A 17,250-nucleotide genomic window follows, 5' to 3' on the forward strand; every position below is an offset into this window, starting at 1 on the left:
ATACTGAGGCCAAGTATGCCTGGGTCACAAGCAACAGTGTGAATTGTACTCTATAGGGTAAATGGTTCCCCAGGTAATAAACGGTGATACAACTAGTATACACTGAGAGGATAGTAAGAGCCCAGAGCTGGGGTTCCTTCGCAGTAAAGTTAGAGCCTGAGAAGAGCTAACCGAATCCACCAAGCCACACTGAGCCCCTGACAGGAGCCAGGCGGTTGGGCTGATGCATCCTCGTGGAGCTCCAAGCCCCAGCCGGCCAAGCGTGCAGGCCCTGCTCATCCTCCTCAGTCAGCATTTCATGTCCACTGCACAGCTGAGGAGTGATGATGAATATTCATCCCCTGGCTGTGTCACAGTCACTTGACTCTCTGCATATGCAAAATCAGAACTGGAGCTGGCAGGAGGGAAGCTTGCCCCACAGAAAGCATCTGATGGAGTGGGTTGAACCAGCGGGGAAAAGAAAGCTGGTGGCGGGAAACAGGAGGAGTACTGCGGAAGGGCCTCCCATTTCTGCACTGGCTAGCAAGATGCCGTCCCTGGGGGAAGGCACCTTTGGGCCGAGGAGACAAACACAGTCTTGGCCTGAAGGTAGGTTACGTAGAGCACCTGAGCACTGGTCCCTTTGTCCTCCAGCAGGCCCCGAGGCAGAAAGAGAAGAGGAGTACAAATAAATAGTATCTTTGCCAGGGCCATTAGAGGCCCGTTGGATAACTATATAAATAGAACAACACATTCACATTTGAAAAACGTTGTTACTGATTGAGTGCCTATTGTAGGCTGCGTGCTTTGCATTCTTTAGCTCATTTAATTCTCATAATTACCCTGTGCCAGGGCAGCTACTGTTGTCCCCATTTTACAGAGAAGGTAAGCATCTTTGCTACAGAGTCATGTACCTAGTAGGTGGGGGAGTCAGGATTTGAATTCAGGTTTTATGAGGTCTAAAGTCCATGTTCAAGCCTTACTGCTGTCCTTCCACTTATGATATAATTTATTTATTTATTTTTAAAGTATATATTTAATTGATTTGAGAGAGAGAGAAACATCAATGATGAGAGAGAATCATTGATCCGCTGCCTCCTGCATGCCACACACTAGGGATCAAACCCACAGCCCAGGCACATGCCCTGACCGGGAATTGAACTGTGACCTCCTGGTTTCTTGGTTCATAGGTCGATGCTCCACCACTGAGCCATGCCGGTCGGGCTATTTATGACATAATTTAAAGAGAATCCCAGTATTTCAAGACATGTGCGATGGACAACCATCCTAGCATGATGGAGAAGATTCCCTGCCAGGACCATTACAGCCTGGGAACACACCAGGTATCAACAGGCTTGAATCATGAAGGCTTTTTAAAAGGCTATTTGTCTGTTGGCTCTAATTAACTGGGCAGCCCCCTAAGGGTCAATTTTGGCTCCATCGTTTCTTAAGAGGAGCACAGGCTAGCATGAGCAGGGTTCTGTCTTTGAAATGATGTCACTGCGTCAGTACTTACCACTGACCGGGCAGGGGCTACGTGCACAGCATAGAGTAAAACATTCAGTCCTTGCCACAGTGCTGCTACCGACCCCGCTTACTCAGATGGGGAAATGGGGTGCTCAGATGACTTGCTCAAGCCCAGACATTGAGGAAGTTCAGAGCTTGGATATAAACCTGGTAGGCCAACATTCCAGTCTGACCTTGTGTCACATGGGCCAGAATGACAGCATGGCCAGCGGGAAGCATTATCAGAGTGCTCCACGCATTCCAGGGGTTCCGACCATCTTTATCCTGCAGGCCAGCTGTCAGATGGGAAGGGCCTGGGAGACTGAGGCCCAGCAAGGGCCAATGTCTTGCTCATCATCATGCAGCAACTTAGAACTAAACAGACCCCAAGTCAATCACCAAGATGCCTTGATATAGCACTTCTTCTACCCACTCATGCGCCATACGTCAGTTAGTTAGCCACCACTATTATTAACCCCATTTACACATGAGGAAACTGAGGCCCATTGAAGTTAAGGGACTTGCCTAAGTTCACACAGCTAGTGAGTTTTGAAGATTTGGAATCAAACTCATGTCTGAATAACTCTAAAAGTGAACTCTCAGTGATGTCTAGGTGACTCTCATGATGGTGGCAGCAGGTGAGAGGTGAGAGCACCCGGGAGGGCACAACTCACTTTTGGTATCTGTCTTCTACTCAGAAATAAGTAATAACGGACATTGTGAGGCCCAGTACACATGCTCATTCACACACACACACACACACACACACACACACACACACACACACAGAGCTTCTCCCTCTCTGTCCTCCCTTCTTTTCTCCCTGTTGAGAGCCCCAGCAGGCTTTCCCACCCATTATCCAAATGTACTCTGGGTTTGTACCCAGAAGCTTAATTTCACATCTGGCAGGAAGCAATTGTGCAAAGTTGCTGAATCCTCTTCTCCACCCCCTTAGGGGGTTCATCAAACCCCATCATCCCAGAAGTGTCAAAACATTTTCCATTCTCCAGCAACAACAAAAGTAGCACAGAGTTGGAAAGTCCGTAACAATAACATATAAAAACAAGCAGCTTTAAGACAAAATTCTCCTTCAGGAATCTGTGGGGCTGTAGGTTTTGCCCACGGGGCCTGTAGATGGAAACAACCTAGGTACCCGACCTGGACTGAGAGGAAGCTTTGGAAGAGCGAGCTCTCTAAAACACACACCACATGGAGAGAGCCACCAGTCAGTATGGTTTTGTGAGCACAGGGCCGGATGAAAATGCAGAAGGATGGGAATAATACTCATGGTCTTCTGCCAAACACATCCCATATGTAGCATCATATACTGAATCCTTACAACCCCAGGAGGTATAATCCATTTCACTTACTAGTATTTTGTAGATAAAGGATTTTGGACTAAGAATCCACAATCCTGAGATTTTGTCCTGGGTTAGCTACTAACTGGCTACATAGCTTTAAATTAAAACCCAGAAATGCAGAATGGGCGTTGAGATCCTCAGATGTTCCCTGGAATAATGAATATCCAGCCACGTGCCCCTGGCTGATAGTGCTAATTGATCATACTGCTCTTCCCCAAGCCTCTTGGATGGAACTTCAGAATCCTTCTTAAAATAGCCTTGTAGGTGACCACCTCCTGTACATTGGAATTGGCACAAGGGATGAACTATATTTGCTATACCTGGACCTAGGTCAAGTCTTCTTTATTTTTTAATATATTTTTATGATTTCATGGAGGAAAGGAGAGGGAGGGAGAAAGAGAGGAAGGGAGGAAGGGAGAGAGGGAGGAAGGGAGAGAGAGAGAGAGAGAGAGAGAGAGAGAGAGAGAGAGAGAGAGAGAGAGAGAGAAACATCAATGATGAAAGAGAATCATTGATTGGCTGCCTCCTGCATGCCCCCTACTGGGATCCAGCCCATATCCCAGACATGTGCCCTAACCTGGAATTGAACCACGATTACCTGGTTCATAGGTGGACGGTCAACCACTGAGCAACACTGGCCGGATCAACTCTTCCTTTTTAAGATGAGGATATCAGGGCTCAGAAAGGAGCAGTAAGTGACTTAATATCACACAACAAGTGAGAGAGAGCTAGGTCTAGTAGTTAGGGCTTAGAGTCCAAAGTGCATTACCCAACGCAGCTTCTCATAAAGGGAGTGATCCTGCAAGCCCCATGTGGTAGCACAGCTCATTTCCATTGTTTCTGAGGCAACGGATTTAAATTCTGGAAACAGCTCCTCAGACTCTTCTTTCCAAAATGCCCCTTCCCCTGCTCCAGCTGAGCAGCCAAGACGCACTCGGTACCCAGCCAGTTAATGTGTGCCTGGCATTAGCACAAAACTAACATTTTATTTCCCTTCCATAGCATGTAATTTCTTTGGAAGCTGAAGTGTAATGAAATTGGTGTTTATTATAATTAATAAAAGCCCCATAACTTTAAATTGGGTCATAAATCTTGCAGGGAAATCCAATATCGCTGTAAGAGTCATTCCTTTCCCAGAAGGGGCTCTTCAGAGGAAGGAGGCAGCGGGCTCCCCCTCCCCAACAGGCTGGCTGTGCTCACTCAGGCAGCTGGTTCTCTGCTGCCAATCTAGTCAGGTCACAGGCAGAGCCCCAGCAGCCCCTGGCTCTGCAAATGGAAAAAGCGGGCCTTCCACCAGCGCCTGAAGACATCGCTCAGGTGTGAGCGGTGCCTGCATTGTCCTCTTAGCAAGGAATAACCTTGAAAAATAAAACCACGTGCTTTCTGTGTGCCAGGACTGTGCTCGAGAGAAGGAAGATGCTATTCTTGCCCTTCCTGAGGACACTTCAGGTGTTCACAGTGCCGTGAGGAAGGCATGCTTGTCAGCTGTTGTGTGCAATTCGGTGTGGACTGGACAGGTAGATAAGGCGTACAGGCGTAAAGTGGTTGACCTTCTCTGAGAGTGGTGTAAAGGGTGATGGTTTTTACTTCGGTGAAACAGGAGATAGAGGTGACAGGAGTTTTGAAAGCTGATTAGGAGGTTACCAGGTGAATCCAACACATCACCCTCCTCGTTGCACCAGGTCCTTGGCACCTGCTGGTGGTTGTGCCAGGTATACTCCAGTTCTTTGAGTGGCTGGCACCTCTGCATTCAGACCTCAGTTCAAACATCACCCCCTCAAAAGGCCTTCCCTCCCACCCTACCTCCTGTTTCTCCTTCCCAGCCCCTTGCCATCATGTCACCTTTTCTAATCCCTTTACAGACCTGGCCACTCTGTGAAGTCACGCTTTTATTTGTTTTCTTGTTCATTTCTGCTTCCCAAATGCCCAGTACATGGTAAATGCTGTTACAACAAGAGCCGGGTCAACTTTATTCGCTATTGTAAGTCCCCCACCTAGAGCAAGGCCCAGGCACCTAATAGACAGTTAATCACTATTCTAGGTAAAGATCCATGAAACTGCATGGCTCATTAAAAGGAACTTCTTTTAAAGCAGATTATGAAATGGTATGCAATGTTAGAAGGGAAAATGGTATATGAAGATGCCAAAGCAAAAGAAAATAAGGGAAGAAAAAGAAAATTACCTACCTCCTATACATCTCCAGGGAGAGACGTAGGAGCCAAGAAATGCCTAATAAAGAAGTGATAATTTTTTTGCTGTGGGATGTGAACTACAAGCCCCCTTCTTTTCCCTCTCCCTCGAATCTTTTTAGCTAAGTTTTCATAGCTCACAAAAAATAAATAGGTAAATAAAAATTCACCAAGCCAAAAATTAGGTTAGTGTATATATTTCATATGCTTTAGAATCTTATTAGAGATGGGTAGCAAACTGGGTTCCGAGCTACCAGTCAAAACAAGAGGGAAAAATGAAATGTGATAACTTTTAAACCTCAGGGTCTATGAAATAAATCCAAGGGCATTGCTCAAGAGAAGCCTAGGTTTTCCTGGAACTGAAGCTTGAGAGAAATTCTTCCCATTGGTCCTCACAAAGTTGACAAATCTTCAACTATACTAAGGAAAAAAAGAAGTCTGAAAAAATGAAATCTTAAATGAAAGAAGAGACATTAGAATGGATACTACAGAAATACAAAACATCATAAGAGACTACAATTATATGCCAACAAATTGGATAACCTAGAAGAAATGGATAAATTCCTAAAAACATACAACCTGCCAAGACTGAATCGTGAAGAAATAGAAAAATCTGAACAGACCAATAATGAGCAAGAAAACTAAGTGAGTGATCAAAATCTCCCAACACAAAAAGCCCAGGACCAGATGGCTTCACTGGTGAATTTTACCAAACATTTAATGAATAATTAATGCCAGTTTTTCTCAAATACTTCCAATGAGCACCCCCTCAAAAACATTTTACAAGGCCATCATTATGCTGATACCAAAGCCAGGTAAGGATACTACAAGATAAGAAAGCTACAGGCCAAATCCCCGAGGAATATAGATGCAAAAATTCTCAACAGACGACTAGCAAACTGAATTCAACAGCATATTAAAAGGATCATACAGCATGAGTTATCTCTGAGATGCAAGGATGGTTGGACATATGCAACCAATAAATGTGATACACCACATTAATAGAATGAAAGATAAAAATCACATGATCATCTCAATGAATGCAGAAAAAAATTTGGACAAAATTCAACATCCTTTCATGACAAGCACTCTAAAAAAATTGGGTGAAAAAGGAAAGTACCTCAATATAATATTTAACAAGCTCCCCTGGTGAGTCTACAGCCCACATAGTGCTGATCTGAATGATGGTGCCAACAGTCATTTTCCCGCCCCACTATGGCCCCTGACACTGATAAGATGGGGCTTTAACATTCAAAAGGCACTTTCCTTGCCAAACTCTTTTATCTGATCCTCAGAAAGTCCCTCTAAAGACTGAAAACTGGATTCTCCCATTGAACTGGTGGGCTAAGTGAAAACTGAAGTGTTTAAGTGTCTTTCTTACAGGAAATACTCAGCAAGGGGTAGGGCCTGGACTAGGGACAACTCATAGAAAACGGCATGGGTGGTAGTTCAGACTCAGGCTCTGGAGCAGATGATCTGGGTTCAGTTCCTGACTCCCCACTTATTGGCTGGTCAACTGGGCCTCCACCTTTTCATCGGCATACTGTATGTGCAGGAGCTCTTAGAACAAATGCTCTGAGAGCACTAAGCACCATGATGGCAAATGGCAAGCACATAGTGAATGTAGTTACCACCATTATCTCACATCCCAGTATTGGATAGACTACAACTGCAATAGAAAAATTTGACAAGGCTTTTGAAGAAATACAGATAACATTCACAACTTGGGTGATTACCCCAATCTCAGCTGGAGAAACCCAGAGAGAGAGGAGGCCAGTTGGAGTTATAATGCACGGTAGATCCTGAAGTCAGCACATGCAGAGTTACCCTTTTCTTTCCTGTTCCTAGCAGAAGCCGTTCCAATGTCCGGATCTAATGACCACTTGCCCACTTTCTCAAAGGCAGGATGATCTCTCCCTGAAGAGAATTACTCAAACAAAGCCAGCCTCTATGCCAGCCCTGTCCAATAGAATCTTCTGCAAGGATGGAAATGTTCTAAACCGGCACTGCCCAGTATTGTAGCTGCTAATCTCATGTGGCTATCGAGCACTTGAACTGTAGTTAGGTGTGATGGAGGGACTGGATTCTTATTTCAAAACTAGAGGCCCTATGCACGAAGATTCGTGCAAAAATGGGCCTTCCTTCCCCTGGCTGCCGGCACTGCCTTCGCTCCGCCCGGAGCCGCCTTTCTGCCTTTCTGCCTCCCACGCTGCCCAGAGGCCCAGAGTGGCTGGGGTGGTGCGGAATGCCTGCGCCCCGCCCCTGGCCTCTCGGTACCTGCGTATGCAAATTAACCTGCCATCTTTGTTTGGTTAATTTGCATACTTACTCCTGATTGACTGGTGGGTGTCACGAAGGTATGGTCAATTTGCATCTTTCTCTTTTATTAGTGTAGACTAGAGGCCTGGTGCACGAGATTTGTGCACTTGGAGGGGTCCCTCAGCCTGGCCTGCGCCCTCTTGCAGTCTGGGAGCCCTCGGGGGATGTCTCACTAGTGCTGCTTCGGAGGCGGAAGAGGCTCCTATCACCGCAGCTTCATTCACTAGTTGTGAGCCCGGCTTCTGGGCTTCTGGCTGAGCAGCGCTCCCCTTGTGGGAATGCACTGACCACCAGGGGGCAGCCCCTGCGTTGAGCATCTGCCCCTTGGTGATCAGTGTGCATCATAGCGACTGGTCGTTCTGCCGTTGGGTCCATTTGCATATTACCCTTTTATTATATAGGCTATTAACTTAAATTTAGAGAGCCACCTGTGGCTGGTGGCCACTGTATTGGGCAGTGCACCTCAAGAAGGAGAAATGCAGGCTCCTCACTGGGGGCCTGGGATGCGGTCTCACTCCCGGCTGAGTCCAGCTCTGTGCACTGGCTGGAAGAAGGTCCTTCTTGTTTGGGGGACATTGCCTTTCTCCACTCCCCTGTTCTGATTCTCACCATGCCAGCCAGTCCTGGTGAGGCTGTGAGCTCCTGGAGGGCTGGGTCCTAATGATCCGCTTCTCACCTTTGTGGTCTCAGGGCCTAGCACAGTGCTCTGTGCTCGATGTTCGCGGACTCAGGTTGCGTTTAGCTAACCCTTCTCTGGTCTGTCAGTCAGGCTTGTGGCATCCGTGCTGCAGTGGAAGGCTGATTACCTGTTCCGAGGTGCCCACCCGAACAATAGGTGCTAATGAAGATTTTAAAGACAGTTGTGAATATCTGATTGCAAAGCCAGATGCAGGCGAGGAATTGTAACTCATATTAGCTCATCTCCATCAGAAGCCAGGCTGCCTTCTCATTGTGGGAAGGATTTTTTTTTTTTAACGTTTTAACTGATAGAATTGTTTTCCGTGAGTTAAATTAAACCCATGTTTCGATATAAAATGCAGCATAATTCAAGTCAATGTTAATCATGATGGGAAGTCTGAGGAATTATCTTTTACAGTAAATTACCGCTGAGATGGCAGGCACACTCCGTATCCAAAACTAAATTCAATATAGAGAACACTAAACACACAGGAGTGATAAATTACGGGGAGAAGTCACCTGCCAGCATTCGGGGCCTCTGAGTTTTGCATTTCAAGTCACAACCTGGACTTTAGGGAAGTCATTTCCTATCTCTGGGCTGCAGGTTTCTCATCTAAGAAAAAAAAAAAAATGAGGGGCTGAACCAGACGCTCTCCACGGAACCTTCCAGCTCTGAATATGTATCAGTCTGAGATTCCATGAAACGGATCCATTTGGTATTTCATTCTCCAGTGCCCTCGCCACGAGAGAGAAACCTGCTAATTTAATAAGCTGAGCGGCTCCTAGGAGGCAGCTGTCAGGAGTAGGTTCCCTCGGGTCCCCACGCGGGGAGCATTTGTCCTCAGCAATGTGAAATGACAGTTGCTGCATTTATTCCTAAGGCCTGGGGAGGAAGGGGTCGGGGAGGGGGACAAAGATCCTTCTGTGTCTATCTACTTCCCCCCTTGCAGTGGTCTTACCCCGTTTCTACTGGGGACTGTTTGGGACAGGGGACCCCCAAAAGAGACTGACAGCTTCAAAGAAAGGATTTTCTTCTGCCCTCACCTTGCAGCCCCCTCCACTCACCCACCCATATTTAATGATCTCCAGATCTCTGTACTTCAGAGCCGCAGTTCAGCGAGGTTAATTGTACGTTAATTGCCTCCTGATCCAGGGGCACCTACATTATCATTGTGACTAGGAGGCTTGGGAACAGATGACTAACTCCTCTGGCCCTCCGTGCAGTCTCACCCACACTCTGCCCTCCAGCCCCAGCTGCTCCTCCCAGCATCTTTCTTTAACAGCTCCCTGGCCTGCTGGCCCACACCTCTCTGCTGCTCCATGTGCCAGCAATGCTCTCGCTGTTCTTGCTTCTGGGAGTCCCAGGGCCTGGAGCCCAACCTGGAATACAGGGCAGGTGGGTAGGGTTAGAAGGTAGACAGATTGCTTGGCTTGAGCTGAGCAAATTATGAAATCTTATGGATGCAAAGGAACCACGCCCTCCTGCCTCCAGTGTCATATTCCAGCCATAGGAGCTTGTAATCCTCACATTTGCTATGCGGGGCCCTTGCCTTCACTGTCCCCCACCTGTCCTGTCCTCCACTCCCACTTTTTCTATCCCCTCCCTCTTCTTTCTCCAGTTAACACTGCTTTAAAATTCAGCTCAGGGTCCACATCTTCCTGCAGTCCTTTCCTGACATTCCCAACAGCACCTTTGGTTGCAGCAGCCACACCTGGTATTTCTTTGTTGTGTCAGTGGCCTCCGAGCTGCTGGTCACTGCCTGGAAGGTACCAGGCCCTCCGGAGCCCCTGCATAGAGAGCTCCTATTCACACCTTAACGACTGCCTCTTCCAGGAAGCCTTCCCTGACACCCCAAGGCAGTGCCTCCTTCTTCTGAGATCTCAACGGGTGTTGTTTACACTTAGGTGAACCGCAGTTGCATTGTTCAGGGTCTGTGTGCATGTCTGTCTCTCTCCACTAGACAGCAGCCTCCCGAGGGCAGGGACCCTCGTCATGTTCCAGTGCTTGGCTTAGTTCCTGGCATGTAGCAGGCGTGCAAAGGCTATCCCATGACGAGTCCATGAAAGAGTGAATGGTGAGAGAGTTGTCGGAAAGGGCACTTAACGTCATCGGCTTTCAGCAGCAGCGCCTGTTGATGCTGCTCTCATATGGGCACGAGGTCGCAGGTTTTATGTCATTTTCTTCTGTTTCTACAAAATTAACATGAAGAGGCTTTCCACAGTGGGTAGAACCATAGGCACCTCTGCCCTGCTCCCTCATCCCAGCAGAGACAGAACAGATGCCTTCATTTTCCTTTGGTATCTACATCAGCGCTTCTCCAAATTTGAAGGTGACTTCAAATCATCTGGGATCTTGTTAAAATGCAGATTCTGATTCAGTGGGTGTGGGTGGGGCCTGAGCGTCTGCATGTCCAGCCGATGATGCCAACGCCACTGTTTCAGGGATGACGCTTCGAATTACAAGCTTCTGAAACCAAAGGGAACCGTGAGATTTAGGAGAGAGTGAGCTTTGGAGTTAGTGAGACTCACTTCTTAAACCCTTGGATTCATCATCTGCAAAAGTAAAGCTCAGTCCCCATGGACATGCATGTACGGGGAAGGGGTGTTTGTGCTTGTGTGTTTCAATAAGGATTCCATGTTGAACATATAATGTACTTCCTGCCTCATAGTAGGTTTTCAATAACTAGACATTTGTTCCCTTCTAAATGGAACTTCCAGTTTCTAGGCCTACTGTGTGCTGTCTCTGATAGGTTAGGCTTTGGTTCCTCCTCATGCAGAGCCCCTCTGGGAAGAATCCTGCCCCTGACATCAGGATTGGCTATGTGCCTTGCCTTGGCCAATGAGATGTGGGTGTGCGTGTGCATCACAGCCAAGCTGGAGCTTTAAGGACAAGTGTGTCTTCCTTTGTCCATCTTCTATGAGACATTCGTAATGGAGCCCGGGTCCCAGAGTAAAGGTGATATGGAACGGAACTCCAACCAACTGCAAGGTGAATATTGAAGGAGTGAGAAATAATCCTTTGTTTTTGAAAACCAGGGTTATTTTTTAACTACACCATAACGGGTTTATCCTTACTGATGAATCCTACCACCCATTATAGCCTTCCTGTCTACTTTATGCAAGGCCCTGAGGTGCTCACAGATGTTGTACATATGAAGGATAGCAGTTATGTCCTAAGAGCATTCCAAGTTTAGTGAAAGAGCCTGAAATGTAAATCCCCAAGAATAACACACAATTGATCTGAGTAGGCCTATAATTGGGGTGCTTGTAGACTGCAGGAGAAAGATTAGTGAATCCTTCTTAGGGAATTAAGAAATGTTTCACAGAAGAAGGGGCATTTGAGTTAGGCCTTGAAAATGAATTGACTTTTTAAAAAAATTTTTATTGATTTTTAGAGAGGGGGAGAGAGAGGGAAACATTCATGAGAGGGAAACGTCAATTGGCTGCCTCCTGCACGACCCTTACTGAGGATTGAGCCTGCAACCCAGGCATGTGCCCTGACCAGGAATCAAACCAGTGACCTCTTGGTACATGGGATGACACTCAACCAACTGAGCCATACCAGCCAGGGTTGAATTGAATTTTGGTTAGACATCAGAGCACACCATCTTTAGACCAATATATGTTTAAAATATATATATTGTTATTGATTTCAAAGAGAAAGGGAGAGGGGAAGAGAGAATGAAACATCAATGATGGGAATCATTGATCAGCTACCTCCCACACATACCACACTGGGTATCGAGCCCACAACCAGGGCATGTGCCCTGACTGGGAATGGAACTGGGACCTCCAGGTTCATAGGTCAACGCTCAACAACTGAGCCACATCAGCGGGCATAGACCAGTATATTTTTGAACCAGATGTCCCATATTCCAGTCTTAACTCTCTAGCACTTATTTGCTGGGTGACCTCAAGCAAGACATATATCTCTTATCTCTGCATGTCACTTTCCTCTTGTACAAAGTAAGGCTAATAAAACATCTCAATATTGGGGGAGGTTTAACTAAAACTGTTTACATACAAGCACTGCTGTATGCATGTAGCTTATACAATAGACATAATCCTATCTAATACAGAGGGAATATGCTAATTGACTGCCACGCCTTCAGTGATGGCGGCTCCCAGTCCCCTTAGCCCTGCTGGGATGGCAGGCGCGCAGCACGTCCAGGCCTGCCCCCAGGTGGGTCTGGCCACTCCGCGCATCTGCCTCCAGATTCCCCCAGTCCCCTCAGCCCCCCAGCTGCCCAGGGCTGGCCCAAGGCACAGGCAAGCCTCGGATGTCGGCTGCCCAGCCGCCCAGGGTAGGCCCAAGGCTCAGGTAACCAGGGCTGGCCGAAGCTTGTGCTGCCAGCAGTGGCAGTAGCAGAGGTGTGATGGGGATGTCACCTTTCCCTGATTGCCGGGTTGCCTCCCGCCACTGAGGGCTCCCGGACTGTGAGAGGGGCCAGGCCGTGCTGAGGGACCCTCCCTCCAGTGCATGAATTTTCATGCACTGGGCCTCTAGTATAAAATATAACAACCTTGCCTTATAATAGGGCAGAGAGTAATACCTGCTTACATCTTTGAGAGCTTACTTTGTTCTAAGTACCGTGCTTCATGTTTTATTTAATCCCCTTAAAAAAAATCCATCTATGCAGAAGGTAAAACTGTTATCACTACTTTACAGAGAAGAAACTAGACTTGGAGTGGCCCACTAACTTGCTGAAGTTCAAAGAGAGACCGAGGTTTGTACATAGGCAGCCTGACTCCAGCCCGAGCTCCTCACCATTTCACAGTCCTTCCTCCCCGTGTGGAAGGAGAAAAGCCTGAAACCCAGCCGTGTGTGCGGGCAATGGAGCTGTTAAGTCAAGAGCAAAGGCAAAGCAGATGGTGCTGGGAGGAGCTTTTGAAGCTGTTTGTCCTGGGATTACATCGCTGGTTGAGATTACAAAGTCTTTGAGGATATTTTCACTGCAGCCCTGTGTTCCTGTGCTATACACCTTTTGGAAATTTACAAATAACAGTGATATTTTCTTCATTCAGCACAACATATATTGAATACAACCAAGCCCTTGGAGAAATATAAAAATGAATAAGACCAACTCTAGACTCAGAAGTTTGATTTTATTCTTTGTGCATTAGGGAACCACTGAAGGGTTTTGAAAGGCAAATAAAAGGTGAATGTAGACTTTGTGGGGAGGGCCCTGACTGTTATGGAAGATCCATTGGAGACATAAGAGCTGGTATGCAGGGAGGCAGGCAGAGGGAAGCCAGTAGGATAGTCTAAGACGGCAGTAGGAGTAACGTAACGCTGAAGAACAAAATACTTGTTCAAGGGTGGAATTCACAGGCCTTCGTAATGCCAGGGGAGGGGGCATGAAGGGAGGGGAAAGTCGTGGGTGACATAAAATTTTGTGATCTGAATGGATACCAGCAGGAAACAGAAGGCAAGGACTGTTTGCAGAGGGGTGAGTTAAGTGGAGCAACAATTCTGGAGGAGCATCCAGGAACAACCCCTGGTAGCACCAGAGGGAGGGTGGAAGGGAGTGGGTAGGGTCTTTCTCCCTCTCAGTCTTCTAGTCTCTCATTAGCCACACCCAACCTTCAGCCAGGCGGCAAGGGAGTCCAGATAGCATGGTGCTAGAGGTCAGCATCCTGAAGCCCAGAGCAAAAGGTGTATAGCACGGGAACACAGCCCGAGGAAGGCAGAGAAGGGACCGGGCGTGGGGTTACAGACAGTGCCTGGGCAGAGAGATAGACTTGTGGTTACACACTGGGCTCTGGAGCCGGCTGCCTGGATTTGAACACCACTCTTGCACTTACCAATGGTGTGTCTGAGAGCACGTTCCTTTACCTAGCTAAGCTCCAGCTTTCTCATCTGTAACAAAGAAATTTGCTTGTTGCAAGATAGTTCGTAGACCACAAGTGCTAAATACGTGTGAAGCTTATTTTTGCTGGTCAAAAATTTTTGATGGACAAAAATAACGGTCCACTCCCTAATACAGGGAATGCAGAAAGAGATGCTGGTTGTGGGGCAAGGGATGCTGTCTTAAGTCTTGAGTCTTGTTCTGGTGGGGTCTCACACTTGTAGACTGTTCATGGGAGGATGGCCAGCAGGAAAGTGAACACAGGCACTGGGGCTGAGAAGAGAGGTTGTAGGGCTAGAATAGAGTTGAGGTTCATCCATATGGGGGTGATGGTTCTCAAGACAGGCAGTGGATGGGACTGTCCAGGGACAGTCTGTGGAAAGGGAAGGGTTTGGAATCTTTCTATACCCGATGAGGCGGCTGGCTTAATCCTCCCATTGCAGTGAGACAATTGCATAATCCTCTACCTGGTTCTTCCTGGGTACAAATTCAGTGTTATATGGGGGCACGGAGCCAGAAACCAAGTCTGTCGTCTTTGTACAGAGCTAAGCCAATCAACCCACTCAGGGTTGTTTCATTCATTCGTCTAATTACCAGAATTACTGGATAGATCCAGTATGCAAATGCAGGATGCCATACAAGAAGAGGGGGGAGCCCTGGCTGGTTTGGCTCAGTGGATGGAGCGTCGGCCTGCGGACTCAAGGGTCCCGGGTTTGATTCCGGTCAAGGGCATGTACCTTGGTTGCGGGCACATCCCCAGTAGGGAGTGTGTAGAAGGCAGCTGATCGATGTTTCTAACTCTCTATCCTTCTCCCTTCCTCTCTGTAAAAAAAAAAAATCAATAAAATATGTTTAAAAAGAAGAGGGGAGAAACGAGTATAATTAATCATGAGGTGGCCTGGGCCTGTTTTAGTATGTTGAGATATGCTTTAGTGTTTACTGTGGCGAAGCGCACATCACTGGACTTCCGTGAGTTTAAAAATAATGTAGAGCTCTGCTCTTTGGCTCAGAAAAGCAAAAGGAACATAAATTTGACGTGAAACTCAGACTTGAACCCCAATACATGGGCTTTGTAGATCATGGGAATGTTTCAAGGGAAGCTGCCGCTCTTAGCTAGATGCATAGAGAACCAATCCTGCAGAAACCCGTGAATACCACGTGGCTTTTGGATTCTACAATTTACCTGTGACTGTACTGGACTTGTTCTACTTCTTACCCATCCAAGTGGCATAAGAGGCAGACCTGGTTCAGATTCCAAGTTCAATGACAGCTGGACCATGAGCTCAGGACTGCGCGTTTTACACACCCCTCCCCTACAGTATTCCCAATGCCTAACACAGGGATGGTCATGTAGTAGCTGCTCAACAAATAATGGTTGAATGAATGTAAGATAGGCTCCTTAAGAGAATGTAATCTTTTCTACCATTTATTGAACTCTGAGATCTTGGGCATCTTACCTTCTCTGTGATTCTCATTGCTCACCTATAAAGCGGGGATACTAATGATTGCCCTCATAGAGTTGTTAAAAGGATTGAGATAGTGCAATAAAGTACTGGTCCCTGGTAAGTGGTTAGTAGAAAGGAAGCTCAAAAATATAAATTACTGCAGTATTCATATTTTTATCACCGTTTTGTTTATTTTGAAGACATTTGCTTAGTCTCAGATGTTCTGGTTTGAAAGGGATCATAAGGTTTGTTTCCTAACCACAGGTCAGATACAAAGTGACCAGGAGTCCTGGGCACCCACAGTGGCATGTCCCGAGGGCCTTCCCAGGCACGTCCACGTGAAAGACAGAGGTCCCCTTCCTCTGTGCATGACTTCTCAAGGAGTCGAGAGAGTTTACATTTCCTGTCTTATTTCACTCTCACCATGACCCTGTGAGTTAGGGAAGAACATACCTTCAGTCCCATTGTACACATGAGAATACAGGGGTATGGAAAGATGAAGACAACACAGCAGCAAGCGCCAAGGTGAGACATTGAGCCAATGGCTTTAAAAAAACATATATATATATATATATATATATATATATATATATATATATATATATATATATATATTGATTTCAGAGAGGAAGGGACAGGGAGAGAGAGATAGAAACATCAATGAAGAGAGAATCATTGATCGGCTGCCTCGTACATGGCCCCCACTAGGGATCAAGCCTGCAACCTGGGCATGTACCCTGAGCAAATATTGAACTGTGACATCCAGGTTCATAGGTTGATGTTCAACCACTGAACCACTCCAGCTGGGCAAGCCAATGGCTTTTGAAGCTTGTTCCTGCATCCTTTGAATAAAATGCTCCTAATGCCCATTTAGGTTCCTGTTTTGTTTATTTTTTAAATTTTAAATATGTTTGATATGAAATACCCTCCTTGTTCTTAAAAAACACGCATAAAACACCTCACAATTGAAATTTTTAAAATTCAAGCATTTTCCCCATTTGTGTGATAATTAAAAGATTTATCTACTCTTTACTGGAATTAAGAGACTTGCATTGAGTGGTATTATAAAAGCTGGGATTAAGTCACTCACTCCTGGACCCTTTGGCCAGGGTTACTTTGGTTGAAATTAAATAGAGCAGCCAAGAGTTTGGATTCAGCCTCATTCATTAAGCATCTTCTTAGTACACAAGGCCAGGGCAGAAAGAGGATCTCGGAAGAGAAGCACAACAGTGAGTAACCCAAGACGGGCTATGGCCTTAGCGAATGAGACACAAAATCCTTCATGTGAATTGAGAATTCTGCTGGAAGGGGCAGCAGCCAAAACCATCCCCCACACTTTTGCTCTTTATTTTTCCTTTCCTCTTTCTTCTGGGATTTCTTTAACCACTACTGCCAAAGGAACCTCATATCTTATATGTGGTTATATATGTGGTTATAAAATATATTTGTGGTGAGCGGACCATGGGCTGTGATCTAGGCAAAATTGGCCACCAGTTTTCTCTGCTCATCTCTCAGAGGAATTTCTATTACTCATCATCACCCAACTTGCTCAGAGCCTCAGTTTCCTCTTCTATTTTCATTTATTCAACAAATATTTGTTAAGCATGCACTATGTGACTGATGCTGCCAGGTGATGGAGAATACAGTAGATACTGGCTCAGACACACTCTTAGAACTCAGACTAGCTGTCATTGGAGCTTGACATAGGGCAAGGGGAGGAGGGCAGGTAATTTTAACAGGACAGGAAGACTTCTGGGGAAGAGGAGCCAGACTAGTCATAGGTATGCTCCCTATAATCCAGGGAGAACACGCTATTGAAAGAGCATGTGGTGACCAGCAGCAGAGGGGGCTCAAGGTGGGTGGAAATGGGCATCAGAACACACAATACTGAGAAGCGCTGGCCAGCAGAAGGTTGGCATGAGGG

At 46.5% G+C, this 17,250-nt stretch overlaps 1 protein-coding gene and 1 long non-coding RNA gene across 2 annotated transcripts in view; both read left to right on the forward strand.

Moving 5' to 3' along the window:
• Nucleotides 1-13,107, forward strand: part of LOC114233816 (uncharacterized) — a 117,856-nt gene extending 104,749 nt beyond the window's left edge. Inside the window, exon 3 of the long non-coding RNA XR_003619980.2 lies at nucleotides 12,702-13,107. This is a non-coding gene — a long non-coding RNA (uncharacterized LOC114233816). The remainder of the gene's footprint in view (nucleotides 1-12,701) is intronic.
• The window catches only part of ASIC2 (acid sensing ion channel subunit 2), an 838,890-nt gene that overhangs the window by 191,109 nt on the left and 630,531 nt on the right, over nucleotides 1-17,250 (forward strand). The gene's annotated exons all lie outside the window — the stretch shown is intronic.

This window comes from Eptesicus fuscus, chromosome 20 (genome assembly GCF_027574615.1).
Source record: "Eptesicus fuscus isolate TK198812 chromosome 20, DD_ASM_mEF_20220401, whole genome shotgun sequence".
Taxonomy (NCBI): Eukaryota; Metazoa; Chordata; class Mammalia; order Chiroptera; family Vespertilionidae; genus Eptesicus; species Eptesicus fuscus.